Raw genomic sequence first — 12,051 nt, 5'->3', positions numbered from 1 at the left:
AGCTGGGGTTGGTAGTCAGATTTAGATCCACTTTTTGTTATACTGGTTAAAATGATCTTTATGTCCCGATGGTAATCAATACATAATGTGTTGAAATAGCTGCTATCTACAGCCGGAGTTAACCTGGGAAAACACCAACCAATCCCTGCCATCAGGAGCCAAACTATGAAACCAATCAAATCCTGTCCTGACGTTCTGCCCACCTCCTGCAAAGCATACATTTCATGTGTGTTTGTGTTTTTAACTTTCACTATGAGAATGTTTTGGTGTTTTCTTACCGCTGAGTGAGACATGAGTTGACGATTTGCTGAGGACTAGTTTTTGAATCAGTCACCATCATATGGTCTTGAATCAGCGGCTCTTATGCATGTGAGGGGGCGTCTTTTTGGAGGAGCTTCGAGGGGAGGGGGAGCAAGGGGTTAGACGGAGTCCTGAGGAAATGCTACATTCAAATTCATGCTAGTTTTCAGTGACTACCAACCCTAGCTTTAAGTATTTTAAAACTTTCAAGTCTTATGTTTTCTACAGAATCGGTCAGATCCAAGCGGCAACCTCCGGTCTTAAAATATGAAGCCCATGTGGAAAGATAAGATAAGATAAGATACTCTTTTATTCGTCCCACAACAGGGAAATTCATGGAGTTACAGCAATAGTGCTAAAAACTGCAGTTCATCTAGCGTCCACTAGAGGCTGGCTGCAGACACACTGTTAACCACATACACACCCATTCAAAGAAGACGATCTTTACAGCAGAAATAAACATGTTTACAGCCTGGTTCAAAAATTGGTTTTGGTCTGACTAGCTCATGTCTCTATCAGCCCACACTGTACAGGGGGTGACATTTTTTATGACTCAGTATTTCTAAAGTTATATTTTTTGGGCTTTTTTGCCTTTATTTGATAGGACAGCTGAAGAGAGACAGGAAATGTGGGGAGGAGAGAGCGAGGGAAGACATGCAGGAAATTGTCATGGCCGGGAATCAAACCGGCGACCCCTGCAACGAGGACTGTAGCCTCCGTATGTGGGCGCTTAGACCGCTAGGCCACCAGCGACCCGTACGTTCAAAGTCATGCTAGTTTGCCGTGACTACCAACCCTAGCTTTAAATATTTAAGACTTTCAAGTCCCCCTTATATTTCGTAAGGGGTAACTTTCTACAGAATTAGTTAGATCCAAGCGGCAACCTCCGGTCTTAAAATATGAAGCTCATGCGGAAGTGCTAAAAACTGCAGTTCATCAAGCGTCCACTAGAGGCTGGCTGCAGAAACACTGTTAACCACATACACACCCATTCAAAGAAGACGATCTTTACAGCAGAAATAAACATGTTTACAGCCTGGTAAGAAAAACAGTTTAGGTCTGAGTAGCTCATTTCTGTATCGTCACACACTGTACGGGGGGTGACATTTTTTATTACTCAGTATTTTTAAAGTTATATTTTTGGGTTTTTTTTGCCTTTATTTGACAGAACAGCTGAAGAGAGACAGGAAATGTGGGGAGTAGAGAGTGAGGGAAGACATGCAGGAAATGGTCACGGCCGGGAATCAAACTGGCGACCCCTGCAACGAGGACTGTAGCCTCTGTATGTGGGGCGCTTAGACAACTAGGCCACCAGCGACCCGTACGTTCAAATTCATGCTAGTTTGCCGTGACTACCAACCCTAGCTTTAAATATTTAAGACTTTCAAGTCCCCCTTATATTTCGTAAGGGGTGACTTTCTACAGAATTAGTTAGATCCAAGCGGCAACCTCTGGTCTTAATACATGAAGCCCATGCAGAAGTGCTACAAACTGCAGTTCATCGAGCGTCCACTAGAGGCTGGCTGCAGAAACACTGTTAACCACATACACACCCATTCAAAGAAGACGATCTTCACAGCAGAAATAAACATGTTTACAGCCTGGTTCAAAAAACAGTTTAGGTCTGAGTAGCTCATTTCTCTATCGGCACACACTGTACGGGGGGTGACATTTTTTATTACTCAGTATTTTTAAAGTTATATTTTTGGGGCTTTTTCGCCTTTATTTGATAGAACAGCTGAAGAGAGACAGGAAATGTGGGGAGTAGAGAGCGCGGGAAGACATGCAGGAAATGGTCACGGCCGGGAATCGAACCGGCGACCCCTGCAACGAGGACTGTAGCCTCTGTATGTGGGGCGCTTAGACCACTAGGCCACCAGCGCCCTGCTCAGTATTTTTTAAGATATTGAACAAATGAGTTTTGCCCAAATAAGGGCATGGCTGACTTGATTGACAGGCGGGGACCCTTTAGCTGTTAGCAAAAAGGCTTAAGGCCCACTTCTTTTCCTCACACTAGCTTGACAGAAGTTAGGTTGTGTTCAGCATTTCCAATATGGCGCCCGTGGACGATTGGCTTCAGGAACAGATGGGTGACGTCACGGATACTGCGTCCATTTTTTAAACAGTCTATGTTTAAATCAGAGAGCAGCAGCATCAACAACCTATTTATCCCAAATGAGATGATGAGAGTTGAGATGTTCTGCTGTTCCTGCAGCCTCGACAGTCTCCTCAGTGAATCAGTTAAATAAACATGACAAGATGTTCATTAACTAGATCAATGGTTTCGTGTTAGCCTCAAATTGAATGTGTCGAGCTGATGTCGGCTGATCGAGGATCCTCCTCCTCCGACGTTCTCCACTAACAGATACTTTCGCCCTTCACTCGTTGTTCCCGTAACCTCTTTGGGGGGGCCTTTGCTCCAGCTCTGCACGCCCTCCATATATCATTCCCCACTTTATTCCCTTTTCCATTTTCCAAATCTGCACCTCCACTGTCTCCTTCATTAATTTTGTCTCTCCCAGGACGGTGGCGGGTCCGCATCCACCTTTTTCCCTCTGCTTAATTTGAATCTCGGCTCCACTCGGCTGCCCAAGTGTTTGCTGGGAGTCAGGTGGCTAATTGGCTCCCATCTGTTGGGAGAACGCAGCCTTTATGGGATCTTGGGTACTGTGTGTCAGGAGTTTCACTGTATTGATTCAGTTTTTTTGCAGACTGTGTTGCAGAAGGTGTTGTCAGATTATCCTTTAGAAAAACAAGGCTGAGACATCTTTTGGGATGCTTTTCACAGTAGAAGAAAACACTTGGAACAATGTGTCAAATTTGATGTATGATTTAGTTTTTCCTCTGTTACTCTGTCAGCTGTGAAGGTTAGAACAAGGACAAAGATAAAACTCAGTTCTCCTGACACATCATGTGCTTTATCTTGAAACAGGCTTCTCTTCTGAGCCTCAGTGTCTCTTCAACATCCTTTCACTGCTAACGAAAGATCTGAAGCTAACGAAAGATCTAATGCTAAGGAAAGTTAACAAAGCAGCTAGTGTTCCCTTCTTCCTTAGAGGATTGTTGCATTGGGTGATTTCACACTTTTCTTTTGAGAGAAGCTGTGGGACTTCCTTTATGTAGTTGTTATTTGGCTTGGGACAAAGGGCTTTGAGCACCTTTGGAATCATCTGTGCGCATTTAAAGGTGACATATCACGCTTTTTTCATCAATATATATTGGTCTAAGAGGTCCCCAAAACATGTCTTTAAAGTTTATGCTCAAAAAAACACTTTGAAATCAGATTTTGGTCTGCCTGAAGAACCCTCTTCTTCAGTCCTCCTCAGAACAATCTGTTTTCCCTCTGACCACGCCCCCTCAGGAAGTGGGTGTGGCCTCGGCTCTCCAGCACGTTGATCTAATGTTTACATGTTGGCTGAATATACACGGCTGCTCACAGACCGCGCTACTTCAACCCTCTGAATCTGATCCAGAATCTGATCCTGACGGAGAGGCGCCTGTAGCAGGACCTTTCTGAAGGATTGGTCACAGATTTAGTGTTTCTTGTTGTTTTATTTGTCAGTATGTCGACATGTGTCTTGGTACACAGCTACAAACATGTAGTTATGTGGCTATGCTAACTAGCGCTAGCACTTTTACATGACAAATAAAAATCCACTAGATCTTCAAATCTGCAGACGTGGGGAGTAAAACCGACCTTTGTGTTTATTAAGACAGCCTACAACTAGCATGCCTCCCTCCTAAGCTCCTTGTTAGCACACATTTGTGCAGGTAATGAAAAACGGAGGAGGGGTTGAGTATTATTTTATACAGTCTATGGGCTGAACAAGCTCCGAGCTCTGACTCCGTGACAGACCGGATGGCGTTGTGACGTAACTAAAACACTGAAGTCTGAAACGGCTGGTTTCACACACATTTACAGAAAGGTGGAGAAATCAGAACAGGGGCAGAATGCATTCTTTTCATTCTCGGGGGGTTTGTAGACAGGGACACATATTTCAGGTAGAGGACCATTAAAAAGTTGATTTTGCATGATATGTCACCTTTAAGGCTCGATAGAGTTTTTATCCGCTCTCTTATGTTATAAAGAAAAGAACAAGGATAGATGAAACAGAGTTATAAGTCACATATCTTGAAATAGCTTGTAGTCTCAACCTGTGTGTGTCCTCAACATCTCCCCACTGCTGTATCTATGATGCTAACAAAATGTCTTCGCCTAATGAAAGTTCTCATGTTATAACGTGTGTTTCCTGTGTTAATGTTGCAGTAGGTGGTTCAGAAGTTTTCCTTTTACATTGTAAAGCTCAGAGACACCTTTTGTGTTATCTTCTAGTTTTGGAACAAAGTGCACAACTGAGTTTTTATTCTGTTCCTTTGTAAGTTGTGAAGGTAAGAACAAGGACAAAGATGGAATATTAGATCTCCTGATGAAACAGCACTTAACTTTTAAACAGCATCTAGCCTGACCCTGTCTCGTCTGTGTTTCCACTCCTGAGCTGATTTAATGCTAACGAAAGATCTTATGCTAACCAGGGGTGCAGCTCGCTCGGCTGGAAGTGAAGCTTCCAGCAAAGCGTCTGCCCCCTGGTGGCTGGCTGCAGTATAGGTTAAAAAACTCTGTCTCCCCCATTCATTTGAATGGGGCTGCAGTCAAACTTTAAAAAATAAATACACGTGGTACGAATGTTTCTCTCCTCCTAATGCTGTGGTGATATGTAGTTTTTATTTGACTGTTTTGTGTTCAAGGCATCTTTTTTCTGAAAAGTTTATTTTTCGTTAGTTAATAGAATAAAAAAAAATGGGGTTTTACTTCCTGTTTACTTTGATTGAGAGCCGCCGTAGAGAGAAACTCTGTAGGATCTTGTGACGCTACGCTGCAGGGCGGACCTCGTTACCGTGGCAACACCAAAATTACCGGGGCAACCACAGAAATTCTCTTCAGCGCAGACTCTGGCTGCACAATGGTTGCGCCCTGGAGTGGGGTTTTTTGGCTTCAAAACCGTACAACAGGAAAAGGCAGAGCAACGCTGTCCATTTTATACACAGTCTATGATGCTAACGTAAGTTATCAAGCTAACCAAACAGACAGCGTGGCCTTCTTCTGTTATTGTCATAGTGGATGATTTCAGATAGTTTCTTTTTAAAATAGAAGGTTCATGAACATATTCTGGGTTGCTTTGTTTTGTTGACCGCCAAAGGACATTAAGCTCTATTTGAAAATACGTGCACGAAATCCCTTATAGAGCTTTCACTCTCTTGCCATGTTGATTGTGAAAGTAGGAACAATGTTTACAATGAAATAGTGTTCAAATACAGATGCTTCATCTTGAAGGAGCTTTTAGTCTTAGTAGTGTCTCCTTATCATCTTCTTAGTGCTGTTTTGAAGTCATGCTAACGAAAGTTCTCAAGCTAACAAAAACAGGCGCCCCTCCTATGTGATTCTTGGTGTAGGTGATTTCAGTTTTTCTTCCTCTCAGCATTTTAAAAAATGTTTTTATAGCAGAACAAAGACTTTTGAGTACTTTTGAAATCATGCGTGCTCAAAATGCCTCCTCAATATCTTTACTTCTGTTTTGATATCATGCTAATGAAAGTTCTAATGCTAACGAAACAGCATTAGAGGTACTGGTGAGGCACAGAGGGTTTGACTCGAAGCTGATTCAAATTGTAATTCAGCTTCAAGTCAAACTCCCAGTGCCTCCTCTACATCTCTACTGCTGTTTTAATGTCATGCTAACGAAAGTTCTCATGCTAATGAAGCAGACACAGTGGCCTTCTTCTGTTATTGTCATAGTGGCAGATTTCAGATAGCCATAGCCTCTACTATGTGATACTTGGTGTGAGTGATTTCAGGCTTTCTTCCTTTCAGAATGTAAAGCTCTGCAGCATTCTTTTAAGTGTTTTTATAGCAGAACAAAGAGTTTTGAGTGCTTTTGAAATCATGCGAATGCACAAAATGCCTCTCAGAGTTCATCCTCTGATGCTCTGCCTGTTTTAAAGGTGAGAACAGGGACAAAGATAAAACACTAATCTGTTCTGATGTAGGAGAGCTTTGTTTTGAATCCGCTTCAAGTCAAACCCTCCGTGCCTCCTCAATGTCTCTACTTCTGTTTTGATGTCATGCTAACGAAAGTTCCCATGCTAACGAAACAGGCGGTGCACACTTCCTCCTGTAACAATCTTAAGCTGTGATCTACAGCGTGAAGCATGCTCTTTATGAAGATAAGCAGTCAAAGGAGGAAGTGGCGAACTCTAGCTAAAGCCAAAACAGGAAACACTGAGAGGCTGAGAAACCACGAAGAGGAGAGTCTGTTGACTTCTTCTTTACCTGAAGTAGACAATCAGCAGAGAGCTGGGCCAGGGCCGCCCCAGGAGACTGTTGGGTCTCCCAACACAGAGAGGGGACTGTGTTTGGTCTCTGAGGGACATAAACCTGATACTGTTTGGTCAAGGTATGTTGTACTAAAATAATAACGCCACTTCCTGTATGAATCTGACTTCTTATATTTACATTTTATCCAATTTCAGCATACAGGAAGTTGAATTTTATTTGAGATGCTAAAGATTATGCATGGGAAATGATGTCCTCCTCCTCCTCCTCTTCATCATCATACTATATCTGTGCATTTTTATTCATAAAGTCCGCCACGTGCTCTCCTCTGAGAGCGCTGTCGATGATGAATCAATTTCAGCCTCTTTTTGAGAGCTTCCTGACAGTTGATGGGGTGCCGGCGTTGACCTTCTGTAATGAGTTTAGGTCTGCGTGTGTGCCGGCGGGGTTTCCTCCTCAGCAGAAGGAGAGGCTGAAATACACGCCTGCATTGCTTGGCTGAATTTAATTTGCAGCGATGATAAAAAAAAGAGGAAACTCGAGATATGAGACGCAGATGAGGTTGAAAGTGGCAATTGACAGAAGTATCTCGCCGTGTTGGACCTCCAAGGTTATTCCACAAATTGAGACTCTTTCAGAGGATTGCACACACAAGCAGACGCCTTCTTTAATGCTTCCACTTTCTTGATATCAACACTTTGATTGTCTGCAGGAGGTTTCAGAGCTGATAGCTGTGTGTTTCTCCCTCCTGCTGCCTGACACTCCATTTGTTTAGCCGCTCTATCTAAAATGAGGCTTGAATACATTCGGTGCTTTTCTTTGGATGCAAAGTCGTGAACCTTTCGGCGTCCGGATCCAGGATTCCTGAAAAATATTCAATTTGAATCAATCACAGTCTCTGCTGCGTTCTCGTTGTTGTGTGGTTGTCTCCTCCGATGATAGATGTCGGTATTTTCGTCCGCAGGATGGATCGTAAACGGTGATGAATAGCTAGGCGAATGTGTCTCGTGTTGTCAGAGGGAGATCATTAACCTTGCTTTCAACATCCATTAAATTGACTAAAGAAGGAGAAACTTGGATCTGCAGACGCTTTACACGACACTGACTGATCAAATAAAATCATTACAATAAATCAAAAAATAAAACCAGATAAATATCAGAAAAATAAAATCATTACCATAAAAAAGATACAATAAATATCAGATTTTTTAAACAATAAATCAATACAATACAGTCAAATATCAGAAAAGTAAAATAAAATCTTTAAAATAAATCAATAAAATCAAATCATAAAAAAACAGAAAAATAAAAACATTAAAGATTAAATTAAAATAAAATCAGATAAATATCAGACAAATAAAATCATTAATAAAATAAATAAATATCACAAAGATAAAATATTTTTAAAATAAATTCAATAAAATTAAATCAGATAAATATCAGAAAATTAAAATCAATTCTTAAAGATAAAATCAATAAAATAAAATGATATAAACACCAGATAAATATAATCAATAAATTAAAATTATTAAAGTAGAATCAGATAAATATCACACAAATACAATTGTTATGATAAAATAAATAAATGTCAGAAAAATGTATTTTTTAAAAACAAAAATTAATAAAATAAATATCAGAAAAGTAAAATAAAAATGTTTAAATAAATAAATGAAGCAAAATCAGTAAAATAAAAATCAGATAAATACCAGAAAAATAAAATAAAATCATTAAAATAAAATCAATAGAATAAAATCTGATAAATATCATAAAAGTAAAATAAATTCTCTAAAATAACTCAATAAAATACATTTATATAAACACCAGAAAAATATAATCATCAAAACAAAATAAAATCAGATAAATATCAGGAAAATTAAATAAATTCATTTAAATAAAATAAAAATCAGAAAAATAAAATCATAATGATAAAATCAAATATTATCAGATAAATATCAGAAAAATAAAATAATTATATGAAAAATAAAATCAGATAAATATCAATAAATACAACTTGTCCGATGTAGCAACGCTAGAAAGATTATGCTGCTTTTTCGTCTCTTTTTTTCCTAATATGTGAACAAAAAGAACGACAGTGTCATTCTGTATTAAAGTCTTCAAACTAGTGATTTAAAAACATGAACTCATGATATTGATGATTACTGAGATGATAAATCAAGTGAGAAGTCGCATCGTCACAAAGATGTCTATACGATCAGACTTGTTTGCGCAGAGGAGAGGAGTCGCCCCCTGCTGGCCAATAATAAGAAAGCAGGTTTAAGACACTCCTGCATTTGAGTGAATATTTTAAGCATGGAAAGGTCTGGAAAAGTGAACAAACGGCTCTTCCATCTTTCTTACCAAAAGCTCCAGAAGACTTGATTTGCTCATTAGGTCAAACTCAGAGTTGAACTCCCCTCCATGAGAACATTCATGGTGGTAAACATGCCAGTCTGCATGCACAACAAGGACAGAAAACGTCCTCTTAAATCAAATCTGCATTTCTCTCCCCCCCCTTCTTCTTCTTCTTCTTTCCTCCAGCTCATTTTGTTTCTTCTGTGTTTAAACACTGAAATAATTTGATGTGCAATTATGTGAAACAAACAGAGTAAAGGCTCCAGCGTGTGTTGCATGAGTGAGCAATTACGTAAAAAAGACCTTGCTGCAGGCCTCTTGAAATCAGTGTTGTGTGTGTGGACTTGCCAGCTGCATGAAGCGATCGCTGATTACATCATTGTGTGCCGTTCAAAACACAGCTGCAGGATGGAAACAACACGGCACACAAAAGGGAGCAATTTTTACACTTTAGCATGAATGTGTTCAGATCAGCATGACAGTAAAGATTATCTGAGTGTCTTTATCGCTCCGAGTGCTTCTGATCTACAGTCAGATCACAGAAGCTCCTCTCTGTTTCAGACCCACGTGTGGTGAAATGTGTACCTCCAGTGGGTGTGGATGTTTTGTGCAGACGAGTGTTTCAGCCTCCGGGATGAAGGTCTCCGCTCCTCTGAGACACCTGCAGTCTGGTGTCAGACACGCGTCATTGCACACTCCTGCAAGGTGCCATCACACCTCACTACTCCGGGGTTTTATGATGTTTTTTAGTACACCTGAAAATCCATCCCGCTCTGTCACAGTGACTTTAAAAGGTCACGTTTGAGAAAAAAGCAAGGTGAGCTTTTCTTTCAGTCTATCAGAGCTCTGTGAGTTAAAGGGACGGTTGCTTTTTGTTGCCTTTATGAGAAAAAGAGTAAAATGAGAACAACTCTAACAGAGGTGGAGTCAGTATTTGTGCACCATCGCTCTGTTTTTGAGTCTGACCTTGAGACAGGGCGACATCATTCACAAGTGATGAGCTTTTCATGGAGTTATGAGACGGGACCTTTGTGAATTCAGCTTGCACAGTGTTGCATTTTGGGTTTTAAGCTGAAAATTACATGTTAAAAAGGAAGTTTGAAGCCATCTCTCTGACCCGGCATTTCTGATCATCTTGAGTTATAATGACGATTGAAACCTGGTTCAGCACGTTTCAAAACCAGGATCCTGAGTTGGAACTCAACTCCTCATCCATTCAAACTGCAGCCCAAAGTGCTTCACATAAAAACCCAGAGAGACAGAAAGATTCAGGATAGAGGAGAGTAATATGAAATACCTAAAAATAGAAATAAAATAATTGCAACAAAATTAATAAAATCAAATCATATTAATATCAAAATAATACAATAAGTGCCACAAAATAAAATATCAGAAAAATATAATAAAATAATTACAATCAAATCAAATCAAATAAATGTCAAAAAAATAAATTAAAATCATCACAATAAAATGAATCAAATTCAATCATATAAAAATAAAACCATTACAATAAATTCAATAGAATAAAATCAGAAAAATTAAAAATAAATTATTTACTATAAAATAAATGTCAGAAAAAAAATTAAAATCATTACAATAAAATCAATAAAATAAAATCAGATAAATATTAGAAATATAAAATAAAATCATCCATATAAAATACAAAATAAAATCATATAAGAATCTGAACAATAAAATAAATTCCTTAAAATAAGATATAAAAAAATCTGAATAACTAAATAAAACCACTGCAATAAAATCAATAAAATAAAATTAGAAATCAAGAAAAAAAACATCATATGGGATAAAAACGTAATTAAAAACATTCTAAAACAATGGTCATAATGGCAATAATGCAGTCCAAGTCTAAAAATAAATTACTCCAATTTAAAAGCCAGATAAAAAAATTTAAGCAAGTCTTTAGTTTGATTTAAAAACACTCAGAGAGCTCACAGTTTTAATGTCCAGAGGCAGAGAGTTCAGAGTTTAGTGTCTTAAATAAAGAAAGCTCTTATCTTTGTGAGGGACACATGAGGAACATTTGAATCAACCAGAAGATTTCTGACGATCGTTTCCTTTTGTTGTCTCGTCTTTCCACCAAACAATAAAAGAAAAGTATCGATGGTGGAATCAATGAAGACTCGGATCATTATGAAGGAATCAATATTGATAGAAATGAACAATCCCAATCCCTCGTCTTCAGGCGTCAACACCCTCCTCGTCTGTTCCAGATCTTTGTTTTGTTGCTTTTGTCCAGTTTAAGCAGTGACACAGGGTGAAAGTCCACCTCTGTGATCGTTCCCCAGCGTTGTGAAGTTTTATGTCTTTGTAAATATTAACCAGTGTGCAGACACAGTCTCAAAACCATGGAAAAACCTCAGAGTGAAGTTGGCATGAATTTTCTGTTTGAGAAACGTCCCCACGAGGGAAAATTCTGGGACATTCACGAATAATTCACTGTGGTTTTTATAAAACATGAACGTTAGGAACCTGTAGAGTCAAATCTCTGAGATGCATGAACATCAGACTGAAACACCTTGCTTCTTTAAAGCGCCGTTATCACCCGGAGTGAGGAGCTCCAGTTTGACGAGGGCCTGCTGTAGATTCGTGGAGCGACCCAGATATGATTAACGAGCTTTATTGTTTTACGGTCGATTTACGGAGGGGGGGGGAAGGAAGCGGCCCGTCGCAAACACAGCGTGCTTGCATGATGATCTCGTGTCGGCTGCAGGAGTGTGTGTGTGTGTTTGTGTGTCACTTCTGATCAGCTGGAGGTGTGGTGGGTTTGCAGGTCAGATATGGAGGATGATGGATGTGGTGTGTTTCTGATGGATGAGCTTGTGGGACACCACTGAGCCGTGAAGGTCTGCAGAAAGACCTCCATCCCCCCTGGAAGAGTGAGGGATGCATGGACGGAGATGGACAGAAGCCCTTGGGAGGCTTTTTACAACCGACTCTGCACCTGACCTTTGACCTTTTAACCAAACAGAGAATAGACTGCATCCAACTGGACTCTCCATGCTCTGATTTTACAGCCTGAACCCTTACGGACAAATTCCACCAGATCT

General features: G+C 39.7%; 1 protein-coding gene across 2 annotated transcripts in view; it reads left to right on the top strand.

Moving 5' to 3' along the window:
• rnf152 (ring finger protein 152) overlaps positions 1 to 12,051 on the top strand; it is an 80,616-nt gene that overhangs the window by 13,599 nt on the left and 54,966 nt on the right. Inside the window, exon 1 of one of the 2 annotated variants that reach the window (XM_034706949.1) lies at positions 9,650 to 9,688. The exons of the other annotated variant lie outside the window; for it this stretch is intronic. The gene's annotated coding sequence lies outside the window, so the exon portion shown is untranslated. Of the gene's footprint in view, positions 1 to 9,649; positions 9,689 to 12,051 lie in introns of those variants that run through there. 2 annotated transcript variants of the gene reach the window in all.

Source organism: Notolabrus celidotus, chromosome 17 (assembly GCF_009762535.1).
Source record: "Notolabrus celidotus isolate fNotCel1 chromosome 17, fNotCel1.pri, whole genome shotgun sequence".
Taxonomy (NCBI): Eukaryota; Metazoa; Chordata; class Actinopteri; order Labriformes; family Labridae; genus Notolabrus; species Notolabrus celidotus.
Note: the sequence above shows the minus strand (reverse complement) of the source record. Positions and strands in the feature narration are given on the sequence as shown.